The sequence below is a fragment of the Pteropus vampyrus genome, unplaced genomic scaffold, assembly GCF_000151845.1.
Source record: "Pteropus vampyrus isolate Shadow unplaced genomic scaffold, Pvam_2.0 Scaffold543, whole genome shotgun sequence".
NCBI classification, from domain to species: domain Eukaryota; kingdom Metazoa; phylum Chordata; class Mammalia; order Chiroptera; family Pteropodidae; genus Pteropus; species Pteropus vampyrus.
In genome coordinates this window covers 243,340-256,426 of record NW_011889324.1, presented here as the reverse complement: position 1 = coordinate 256,426, position 13,087 = coordinate 243,340, and positions in this window count along the sequence as shown.

Genomic DNA, 13,087 nt, shown 5'->3' with positions numbered 1-13,087 from the left:
TATATATATATATATTTAAAAAAGCATTATAATCAGAGAAAATGGTGGTATGATTCATCACTCTTATATTTGTTGAGGCTATCTCTGTGTCCCAGTATGTGGTCAATTCTTGAGTATGTTCCATGTGCACTATAGAAGAATGTATAAGCAGCTCTTTTGGGATGGAAGGCTCTGTAAATGTCAATTATGTCCAGCTGATCTAATGTGTCATTTAAGGATGTTATTTCCTTATTGATTTTCTGTTTGGATGATCCGTCCATATCCGACAGTCGAGTATTTAGGTCCTCAATTACGATGGTGTTTTAGTCTGTTTCTGCCTTCAGTTCTGTTAGTAATTGCTTTACGTATTTCAGAGCCCTCTGATTGGGAGCATAAATATTAATAAGTGTTATATCTTCTTGGTTCATGATTCTCTTTATCATTATGAAGTGTCCCTGAGTTTTTTTCTTGACCTTTTTTTATTTTGAAGTCTATTTCGTCTGATATTAGTACCACTACTCCCACTTTTCTCCGAATAACATTTGCTTGAAATATCATTTTCCACCCTTTCGCTTTGAGTCTATATTTGCCTTTGGAGCTGAGATGTGTCTCCTAGAGGCAGCATATGGTTGGGTTTTGTTTTTTTCATCCATTCTGTAACTCGGTGCCTTTTTATTGGTGAGTTCAGTCCATTTACATTTAGGGTGATTATTGAAATACGAGGTCTTCTTAGAGCCATTTTATCTTTCTGGTAGCTCGGTGTTTCCATTTCTTCCTTGTCCTTGTGTTTCTTTCTTTCTTTTTTTTTTTTGGTTGTGTTTTTTTTTTGGTTTTCTCTCTGGTCCTTCTTGTTTTATGTTATATGCTTCAGTTCTGAATCTTCGGCATGTGGTTACCATTACAAATATGTAAAGGATAGTTTTATATATATATATATATATATAAAATGAAGGCGTTTTTCTTCTGGTTTCCAGTAGGTGTCGTGTGTGTGTGTATGTGTATATATATATACACACACACACACACACACAGTCGTCCATTCTCTTCTGCATGTGCCTTATCTCTGTTCCCCTTTGTGGATTTCGATCCTCGAATCCTCCCCTTTTCAGTCATTGTTGTCTCAATTTGTCCTTATGTATGCCGAACGTTCATTACTATCTTACTATAGCAAATCTCTTCTTATTGCTTAAGCTTATAATGCCCTGTTATTAGTAAGGATTGCAATCCTCTGCTTCTATCTGTCTTATAGTTGCCTTAATCCTAGTTTTGTATTTTTTTCTGTCATTTTATTTTAGTATGATGACCCCTTTCAGTATTTCTTGTCATGCAGGCCTCTTAGTGGAGAATTCTCTCAATTTTTGTATGTCTGGAAATGTCTTTATTTCTCCTTCATATCTAAAGCAGAGCTTAGCTGGATACATTATTTTTGGCTGGTAGTTCCTTTCACTTAATAGTTGAATATTTGATTGTACTCCTTTCTGGCTTGTAAGGTTTGTGCCAAGAAGTTCGACAATAATCTAATGAGTTTTCCTTTATAAGTTACCATTTTCTTCTCCCTGGCTGTCCTGAGAATTCTGTCTTTGTTGTTGATTTTTGATAGTTTTAATACAATGTGTCTTGGTGAAGTCCTTTTTCTGTTGAGATAATTGAGTGGTCTGTTGAATTCTTGAATTCCAAGCTCCAGCTCTTTCCTTAGATTTGAGAAATTCTCATCCACTATTTGTCTGAAAATGCTTTCTAATCCCTGCTCCGTTTCATCCCCATTGAGAATGCTCATTATTCTTGTTTCCTCTTCTGATTTTATCAGCTAGTTCTTGTATTTCTCTTTCATTATTTTTCATTCTTCAATTTCTCTCTTTTTCCTTCTGATTTATTTCTAGGTTTCTGTCTTTGATATCACTGCTCCTTTCCTCCATTTGGTCGACTCTATTTCTCAAGCTCACTATTTCTGTTTTCAACTCTTGCAGTGTGTTCTTTATCTCTAGAATTTCATTTTGGTTCTTTTTGAGGGTTTCGATCTTCTTGCTAAGGAGCTAATTCTGCTCATTTTGTTGTTTTTTTTTTCAGTTCCTGAAATTGTTGATATGAATCGTTTTGTATCTCATTGAGGTTTTTCAGAAGTACCATCCTGAATTCTCTGTCATTTAAGTCTCATATTTCAATATCTTTAAGCTTATTTTCTGGAGATTTTTCCCTTTCTTTCCAAGTTGCCTTGTCACCTTGGTTATTCATGGTGTTTAATGTACTATTTCTCTGCCTGGGCATTAATGGAAGTATATTCTGCTTTTTTTCCCCCCAGAAAGAAGATTTATTATACAAATCTCTCTCTTTCACCTGTTGAAATGAAGGCGTTTTTCTTCTGGTTTCCAGTAGGTGTCATCTAAGCCTCTTGGGTCCCTGCTTTATAGAAAGTTTTAATAATGCTTTTTTTTTTTTTTCTTATAGACATTCAATCATGCTCGCTACCTTCAGTCTCAGTCCCTGTCAATGTTAGTGATTTTTTCGGTAGCGTTTGCTTAGATTCCCCTGGTGCTCTGCGGTGTCCACTTCTGGGTGAAGGGACCCTCTGTTTTGGGGAATGGGAGCTGCGGCTCAACCTCGGTATTGTGACTGCAGCTGTTGTTTCTCTGCTGTCCCAGCTTCTTTGCTGTCCGCACTTCTCTGCTTTCTGCCCTGATGACTGGGCACTTGTGCCAGCTGCATGGAGCTCACAGCTCTCTCAGGCAGGGCTGTTCAGGGAACTCACCGCAACTTCTCTCCTCCCCTCTCTTCCTCCAGGGAGCTCTGGTTGCAAGAGGCAGCTTCTTTTTTTCTCCCAGTCCACTGCTCGACACCTGGGGTTCTGACCTGTGGTAGCTCCTATGCGCAGATCCTATGCTCAAACATGCTAGTGTGCAGTTTGGGTGTTTTTTGTTGAGTTTTAGATGTTCAGCTTATTGTTGTTTCAAGGGGAGAGATCTGGGGACATCTCTCACTCCGCCATGTTTCTGACATCACTCTCTATACCTAATGTACTCTTCATTTCAGATATTGCGTTCTTCATTTCTGACTGATTCCCTTTTATGTTTTCCATCTCCATGTTTATGTTTTCTATCTCTTTGTTAAAGTTCTCACTGAGTTCATCTACTCTTCCCCTAAGTTTATTGAGCGTCTTTATAAACTGTGTTTTGAGCTTTGCATTTGGTAGATTGCTTGTCTCCATTTTGTCGAGTTCTTTTTCTGGAGCTTTGTTCTGTTCTTTTCATTTGGGACATGCTTCTTTGTCTCCCAATTTTTGCTGCCTCCTTGTGTCTTTTTCTATGTATTAGGTAGGGCTCCTAAATCTCCTGGTCTTAGTAGAGTGGCTTTATGTAGTAGGTGCCCCAGTCTTGGGAAGGGTCTAGCTGCAAGCCAACTTCAGCTGCAGCCTGTGCACTTCTGGAGTCATCTGATAAAAGTCACCAAGCAATCCACAGATGTCTCCCTCCCATGCTGGGCTTGTAAGTGCCCTGAGAGGCCAAGCCAGAAACCGAGTCTAGCTGCCACTAGTGCAGGGCTTGGGACTGCTCAGCTAGAGGTACTGGGCATGATGAGGCCAGATGCTGCTTCTTTGCGTTTTGTGAGCCTTTGAGAGATTTCAAGAAATCTGCAGTATTAACTGAGACAGGCCATTTGTATGGAATAAACCACTGGAAGTGGCTTAGGTGGGCCCACAGGTTGGGACAGGCAGAGTCTCAGGGAATCCCCTGGGCAGAACAACATGCATTATCCAGGTTAATGGAGATTCAGATATTATGGCCACCTGCGTCCACATGCTGGGAGTGGGGATGGCTCAACAAAGGAACAATGGATATTGCCAGCACTTCTGTCAGAGAGAAAGCTGCCCGCCCCAAGCCCTTGCCCTGAAACCTGACAACACAGCACTTCACCATGTGTCTTTGGCGCTCTTTGAGCAGCTGTCCCAGTGCTGGAGCTCAGAGGTATTGAGTCTGTCACTGAGTAAGTTTGTGTGCGAGCCCTTTATAAGGAATGTCTGTGACTCCTGAAGGCTTCAGTTACACAACTAGAACCTCTGCTGGTTTTCACAGCCAGAGGTTACAGAAACTTCTTTACCCAGCACTGGAACTCTGGGCTGGGGAGCCCAGTGTGGCGCTGGTACCCCTTGTTCCTCAGGTGGAAGAGGAAGCTCTGCAAGCAAGATATCCCTCCCAATTCTCAATTGCCACACAAAGTTGTGGGACCAGGCTGATTCGCATCTCTGCCCCTTCTACCAATCTGAGGTGGCCTGTTATTTTTGTCCCTAGTTGTAGGACTTCTATTCAGCCAGACCTCAGGTGACTTTGCGTGCTGGTTGCTCTGTAGTTTCATTATAATTCTGGTGTGGTGATGAAAAGAGGTGTGCACAGCCTCCACATTCTACGCCACTTTGACCGATCTCTCCACACTATAGATTTTAAATTTGGCACCTTTGGCAACCTCCACAATGGTGCATGCCATTTCCTTAATATAAAATAAGTAAAATTTTCTGGAGCTCTGTTCTGTTCTTTCATTTGGGACATGCTTCTTTGTCTCCCCATTTTGGCTGCCTCCCTGTGTTTCTATGTATTACATAGGGCTGCTATGTTTCCTAGTCTTGACAAAGTGGCTTTATGTAATAGATGTCCTCGGGCCAGTGGTTCAGTCTTCTGGTCTCCTGAGCCAGGTACTCCAGGTTCGTCCCTTGTGTGTGTTGTGTGTGTCCTTCTGTTATAGTTGAGCTTTTGTTGCTGTTTGCACATCAATGGGAAGAATTGGACCTCAGGAAAATTGGTTGTGTGGACTGGTTGTGACTTCAGTGGAGGAGCTGTAGTGCAGGGGCTGATCCTATGGAGCAGGAGTCACTTTAGCAGGGCTCTGGGGACTGCCTAGTCTCCCTTTAGGGTGTGTCATTTTTGGAGGTGGTTGAGTGGTGCTCTGGTATGGCCTGAAGCTGGTCACCAGGTGTGTAGATTCTGGGGCCTCTGTAGAGGGGCTCTGGTGCAGGCCAAGTTCAGCTGCCTCCTATGCTCTGCCCAAGGCCACTTGGTATGAGCTACAAAGTGATCTGCAAATGGTTGCCACTTGAGCTGGGCTTGGAAGTTCCTGGGAGAAGTTAAGCTGTGAACCAAGGCTAACTGCTGCTAGTGCCAGTCTTGGGGTTGCTTAGCAAAAGGTACAGGGCACACTGAGGCCAGAAACTTCTTGTTTGGGGTTTGTGAACTTTAGAGAGCTTTTAGGAATGCCTGCAGCATGAGCCATGACAGGTTGTTTGCTTGGGTGTATTTGAACATTGGTTGGGTGGGTTCTCAGAGAATCACTGGGGCTGGGCAAACGGTGTTAGCCATGTTGATGGAGACTCAGAGTTGGTGTGTGACTACCTGAATATGCAGACTGAGTGAGGGGAGGGCTCAACAAAGGAATAATTGTTTCTGCCAGCTCTTATGTCTGAGAGACAGCTTCTCCTTCAGCCCTCACCCTGAAGCCAGACAGTTCAGTTTCTTCCCATAAATCCCTGGTGGTTTTTGAGTTGCCTCCCCAACACTGGAGCTCAAACTGAGTGAGTCCATCTGCGAATCAGCCCATGCATGGCTTCTTTAAGAGAAATGCCTGGTTCTCCAGCAGCTTTCCGTCTCACTCAGCCACAATCTCTGCTGGTTTTCACAGCCATAAATTATGAGGACTTCTCAGCACTAGAACCCTGGGCTGGGGCCCCTGTTGTGGAGCTGAAACCTCTTGCTCCTCAGGAAGGACCTCCACAGCTGAGATATCCCTCCCAATTCTTAACCACAACACGTGGCTGTGGGATCAGCCCATTCTGCCTCTCCGCCACTCCTACCAGTCTCAGTGTGGTTTCTTTATATTCTTAGTTATAGGATTTCTATTCATCTAGTCTTCAGTGGTTCTCAAGAGTGGTTGTTTTATAATTTAGTTGTACTTTTGATGTGGTCATGAAAAGAGGTGAGCACAGCATTTAGCTTCTCTGCCATCTTGACCAGAAGTCTTCCCCACATTAGTTTTTAAATTACATTATTTTACCTTTTTTCTATTAGTCATCCTAGATGAGGTATTAGCAAACACTTGTATGTCAACCGACCACTTGTTTTGTAAATAAACAGCAACATTCATTTGTTTAGGTATTGTCTATGGCTGCCTTTGCTCTACAGATGTGAAGTTTAGTAGTTACCATATAGAGTATATGGCCTTCAAAGCCTAAAATATTTACTATCTGGCCTTTACAAAAACACTTGCTGACTCCTAACATTGAGTATATAACTTGTACCCTTGACATATTAAAGCACAATTTAAATTTTTACTTTTAATACTTTCCAAGTGATACAAAGACTATAGAATACTTCAACATGGTTTAGTGTTTTCCTTTCTTTTTAGTTTTTTTTTGTCATATGTTTTAATTGTACATGTATTTTATTTTAATACCTAAAAGCCATTTAGATTAACTATACATTTATCTTTTCAATTACTTGTCATTTCTTACATTTTTATGCTTCTATCTGCCTGAAGAACTCTTTTATTTTTTCTTTTGGTATTGGTTTTCTGGAACAAAATTTTCTAAACTTTAATTTTGTGTTTTTGGACGTGTCTTTATTTCATTCTGATCTTTAAGTTTTGTTGGGTAGAAGGTTTTATATCGACAGTTATGCTCCTTCAGCACTTAAAACATATCATTTTGTTATCATCTAGCTTCCACTATTTCTTTTGGAAAGTCAGATGTCAGTTTTATTATTGTTACTATTATTATTATTATTAATATTTCATTTTCTCTGGTTGCTTTTAAGATTTTCTCTTTGCCTTTGTTTTTTGATACTTTTCCTGTGCTTTGCTCAGGTGTAGTTTTCTTTTTATTGATCCTACTTGAAGCTTATAATTCTTCTTAGTTTTATGTCTTGATTTTTTTGTCAGTTTTGAGAAGTTCTCAACTTTTATCTCTACAAAGTGTTTCTGACACATACTTTCTTTTACTTTTCTGGGAATCCAATAATATATATGCTTATTTTGCATATACCTGTTATGCTCTTTGTATATTTTTATCTCTGTCATTCTTGCTTCAATCTGTATATTTTCTATGGATTTGTCTTGCAGGTCACTAATTCCCTTTTTCAACTCATAATTTGCTATTAATTTCTTCAAATGCGTTCATTTCAATAAACTGTTTTTTTTATAACAGTGTCAGATTCACAGAAAAATTGAGTAGATAGCATGGAGAGATTCCATATAGCTCCTCCCTACCAATTTCCCCTATTATTAACATCTTACATTAATGTGGCACATTTGTTACAATAGATGAACTAATATAATATTGATATATTATTATTAATTAAAATCCATAATTTACACAAAGTTTTACTCTTTGTATTGTACAGTCCATGGGTTTGAAAAAAGTATAATGTCTTATACCCACTTTACAGAATGATACAAATGCATTTCATACCAAGATTTTTTTGGCTTATGATTATCCAATTGTTCCAGTACCATTGATTGAATTTCTCCATTGAATTGCCTTTGCTCTTTTGTCAAAGACCAGTTTGCTACATTTGCATGGGTCTATGTCTGGGCTCTCTATTTGTGCTATTGATCTATTTGAATATTTTGTCACCAATACCATATTGTGTTGATTACTTTTGCTTCATAGTCAATCTTGAAGTCAGAAAGTGTCATGTTCTTACTTTGTTCTTCTTCAGTATTATGTTGGCTATTCTGGATCTTTTGCATTTCCATATATGCTTTAGAATCAGTTTGTTGATAACTGAAAAATAACTCCCTAGGATTTTGACTCATATTATGTTGAATGTGTAGATCCAGTTGGGAAGAACTGACAGCTTAACAATTTGAATCTTCTTATCCATGATCATGGACTATCTCTCCATTTACTTAGATCTTGTTCGATTTTCTTCACCAGAGTTTTGTAGTTTTTCTCATATAGATCCTGCACATATGTTATTTGATTTCTGCCTAAGTATTTCTTATGTTTGTTGTTACTATAAATGGTGCTATGTTTTTAATTTAGGTTTCCAATTGTTTATTGCTGGCATATAGAAAAGCAGTTGATTTTTGTATATGACTCTTGTATCCTGCAACCTTGCTGTAATCACTTGTTGGTTTCAGAAGTTTCTTGGTCAATTCTTAAGAATTGTTTTACACAGATAATCATATTATCTGCAAAAAGACAGTTGTATTTCTTCCCCCCCAATTTGTATATATTTAATTTCTTTTTCTTGTCTTGTACTTTAAGTACAGTGTTGAATTGTCATGGGAGGGGGCATCCTTGCTTTGTTCCTGATCTTAGATATAGGATTTTTGTAAACGTTCTATATAAAGTTGAGAAAATTTCCCTATATTCCTGGTTTTCTGCAAGTTTTTTTTTTTTATCATGAATAGGTGTTGGATTTTGTCAAATGTTCTTTCTGCATTTATTGATATGATCACATGATTTTGCTTCTTTAGTCTGTTGATGTGATGGATTACGCTAATTGATTTACTAATGTTGAACCAGCCTTATATACCTGAAATAAATTCTACTTAGTCATGATATATAATTATTTTTATACATTGTTAGATTCAATTTAGTAATATTTTGTTGAGGAATTTTGGATCAATGTTTATGAGAGATATTGATTTGTAGTTTTTCTTTCTTGTAACATCTTTATCTAGTTTTCGCATTAGAGTAATGCTAGATTTGTAGAATAAGTTGTGTCCTCTCTGCCTGATGTAATATCTGAAAGATATTATAAAGTATTAGTATTATTTCTTTTTTAAATGTTGGTATAACTTACCAATGAAACCATTGGAGGCTGCTCAGTTGTTTCTTTTTTGGAACAGTATTAACTATTGATTCCATTACTTTAATAGATATAGACCTATTTAAATGACCTATTTAAATGATATTTCACCTTGTGCGAGTTTTGGTAGCTTGTGTCTTTGAAGAAAATCGTCCATTTCATCTAAGTTATCCAATTTTGGAAGTCCCTAAACTCCATTTTTATCTTCCCTGCACTATGAAGCTGCCAAAAGCTTTGTTTATCTTCCCAGCCTCTTTCTACCTGGCTTATTTGCTTCTAGCCCTACAATTATTAAGAATTAGTGAATGACTCAAAGAGAAAATCAACTCAGACTGCTTATTTCGTTTCTTTGTAATTTTCTTTTCTCCAGGATCTTAGCCCATCAAATTCTGTCTAGGTAGCCCTGAATTCTAGATTTTGAATTCTTTGCTCTGTTTAACTGTTGAAAGCTCTACTCAGATTTTCTGCCTTTTAGCAGCTTCTTTTTTAGCCTCTTCACCCATGTTAATAATAAATTGGCAAATGCCTCAAGGGGAAAATTGTTGTCAAGTTCACCTCATTAAGTTCCCCTTCTCTCCAGGATTTTGGTACCTCATATCTTGTCTGCTTTGGTAGATCTCTAAAGCTTTACACAATTTAATTTGTTTAAATACAATAACAATTTATTTTTCAGCTATTCTTGTCCTTCTAAGTGGGAGAATTGGTCTTCTATTAGGCTGTCATAGCCAGAAGCAGATTATCCTCCACAATTTTGAATGTAATATTTTCATTACCAGCCCATGCGAAATGTTTTATAATTTTAATTATGATTTATTCTTTGACCCATGGGTTAATTAGAAATGTGTTTCTTAATTCCAAAAAAATGTGGATTATTTAGTTATATTTTTATTACTGATTTCTAGTTAACTACACCATAGGTAGAGAACACACTCTGTGTGATTTTAATCTTTTGAAATTTGTTAAAACTTGCTTTATGGCCCAATATATGACCAGTTTTCATACATGTTCCATATACAAAAGATGTATCTTTTGTAGTTGTTGTGTATAGTATCATAACAATCAGGGAGTGAACTAATTAGGTCAAACTTGATAATCATGCTCAAATCTATATCTCTGCTATTTTTTTTATCTGCTTATTCTTTCAGCTACAATAAGAGGTGTGTTAAAGTATCCCACTATAATTGGGGGGCTCTGTTATTTCTTGTATTTCTATACATTTTTGCTTTATATATTTTGAAGCTATATCAGTAGATGCATACAAATTTGTAATTGTTATATTTTTCTGGTAAATTATAACATTTTCCTCTTGTAGTATCCTTGATCTCTACTAATGCTTTTTGACTTAAAACTCCATTTTATTTGATGTTAGTATACTTTTACCAGCTTCCTTTTGGTTGGTGTTTTCATGGTATGTATTTTTCCATTTTTGCATTTTCAAACTTTGTAAATGTTCAAGTTTTACAAGTATCTTTTGTGAACAGCATATAGCTGAGTTTTGTTAATTGTATCCAATCTTGAGATATTTATGTTTGAATCAAAGCACTTAGTCTGTTTTTATTTAATGTAATTTCTGATACATTTAAAGTTTAATATCTTATCTTTTTCTGTGCTTTCTATTTGACCTGGCTACCCTATATTCCAATTTCTTTGCTCTTATCTTCTTTTAGGCTTATTTACTTTTTAAATTTCTTTTTTGCTGTATTAGCTAGAAAGTTGTACTAATTTATTATTGCTTAGTGGTTAGTTTAGAAATTACAGCATACATTCTTGCTTTTTCAAAGTCTACTATGAATTGGTCTTTTTATCCTCACCACACAACTCACAGGACTTAAAACACTAACTCCACTTACCCTCATCTCATCTTTTTTGCCATAGTTGTCATGTATTCCAACTTTATATATATTTTCAACCTAATTATGTAATTCCATATTTCAAGACATTGTTATGATTGTTTTAAATAGTCAATAATTGTTTAGCTCTACTCACATATTTGTTCTTCCCTTGTGCTTCTTTTCTTTTTGCTTTGTAGAAAGATGAGTTTTCATTCTACCTGAAGAACAGCTTTTATGGATTTGCTAGTGATGATTGTTTTTTGGTCTGAGAATGCCTTTATTTCACCTATGTAGGTGAAAATATATACTCCTTTATTTCACCTATATAGGTGAAAGATATTCTATGGGCATATAAATCTAAGTTGGCAGTAATTTTCTTTCAGCACTTTAAAGATATCCTTCCATTGTCTAGCTTCCATTTTTTCCTATTGAGAAATCAGGTATATCAGTCTAATTGTTGCTTCTTTGAAGATAATCTGAGGCTTTTGTTTTATGACTGATTTTAAGATTTTTTCTTGTCTTTGTAACAGTTTTACTATAATGTACATAGGTGTGACTTTCTAAAATTTATCTTACTTGAGATCTTCAGTTCTAGAATTTCTGTTTTATACTATTTTTATAGTTTTTCTTTATCTATAGAAATTTTCTGTATTATTCTCTATCTCTTTAAGCATGGTAAGCACATTTACTTTAAATATATGTCTGATAACTTTGAGACCTCGATGAGTCTTTTTCTATTGTCATTTTCATGGCTTTTGGTAATTTTGTCTTGTCTTCTGGTGTACTTGGTTGTTTTCCATTGTGTGCCAGATATTGTATTTTACAAAACTTCAGAAATAATTTGGGGTTATTGCTATTTCTCTCCCAAGATAATTTGTATTTTTGTCTGCTAGGCACCTAGAAGCGTTAGCACTCTGGAATTACCTAAATCCAATTTTCAGTGATTGACATTATTCAAAGTTAAACTGAAGTCGTTGTGAAAGCCTGTTCACTTCTTCACTCTGACTCTGAGGTGCAGCTCTTTCAGCATTGCCGTCCAAAGACATTGAGGTTCACCAGGTACACCTCTTGGCAAGATTTGAATTCCCATATCTGTCTCTCTAGCCTCCAAAGGCTGTCTAAAATTCTTCATAGCCTCTCAACAATCCCCTTAAAAACTGTATATGCTCCACTGGAAAAAAAAGTGGTCTTAACATTAAATTCAACTTCTCCCACTCTTATTTTGATCCAGTTATTCTTCACTATCCTGATAGCTCACTAATGCCTTCAGGATAATATAAAAATATGTTTTATGAAACTTCCCCAGATCAGCAGGACAATTGATTTCTTTTACTCATCGCCCATTTCCCTAGCTCACTATCGAGGCCTTCCGGAAATTTTTGTTGACATATACCATGTATACAGAAAAGTGCAGAAATCATAAATGTTAAGCTCGATAAATTTTCACAAAGTGAGCAAGTAACAAAACATTAACAGCACACTGGAAGCTTCCTCTACACCCCCATTTAGTCAACAATGCATCCCAAGGGTAACCACTATTCTGACTTCTAATACCATAGCTTAGTTTTCTGTGTTTTTAAAAACATTATGTAAGCAAAGTTATACAGTATATATTCATTTGTATCTTTTTTGATAACATTGTAGGTGAGATTAATCTATACTGCTGCATGTATAACATTTACTGCCATTTATGAATATAAACCCCATTGATTTATTTTATTTATCCATTCTATTGTTGATGGATATTTGGGTTGTTTTTGACTTGGGGTTATTTTGAATAGTGCTACTATGAAAATTCTTATATGTGTATTTTGGTGAACATATGCATGAATTTTTTGTTATGTATAAGGTCATCAGTTGTGTATATTTTTAATAAAAATTCAAATTTGGAACTTGGAGTGTAGCGAACTCAGCAAGGTAAATGCTGCCTTGTGAGGGCCTGTCTAAAAAGGCCTTGCCTAGGAGACAAATCTGTTTATCTCCATGTCCCATTGACCTTAACATTTGACATTGCAGTTAGAATGTGTTTTGCCTTAAATTCCATCCTCAGAAATAACTAGTGATGGCATTTTGGCAAACATCACTCCAGAAAACTTTCTGCACATATAAAAGCATGTATGAATCTTTTTTTAAAAAACAAATTTATTTATTTAAATTAGTTTCAGTATACAGTACATTGGTTAGACGTCTATAATGTTCATAAAACGATCCCCCCAATTGCTCCCTCCCTCCTCTGGCCCTCCACTTAACCATCATATTAATGCTAACTCCATTCCCTCTGTCATGCTCCCCATACCTGCCTATCAACTACTAATTTGTACTTCTTTAACCCTTCACCCAATTCTCCCAACCTCCCCAAACCCTTCCCCTCTGTCCGTCACCAAATTGTCCACTATATTTGTGAGTCTGTTTTTGATTAGTTTGTTCTTTTTGTTCCCTAGATACTGCATGTAAGTGAAATCATATGGTATTTATCTTTCTCTG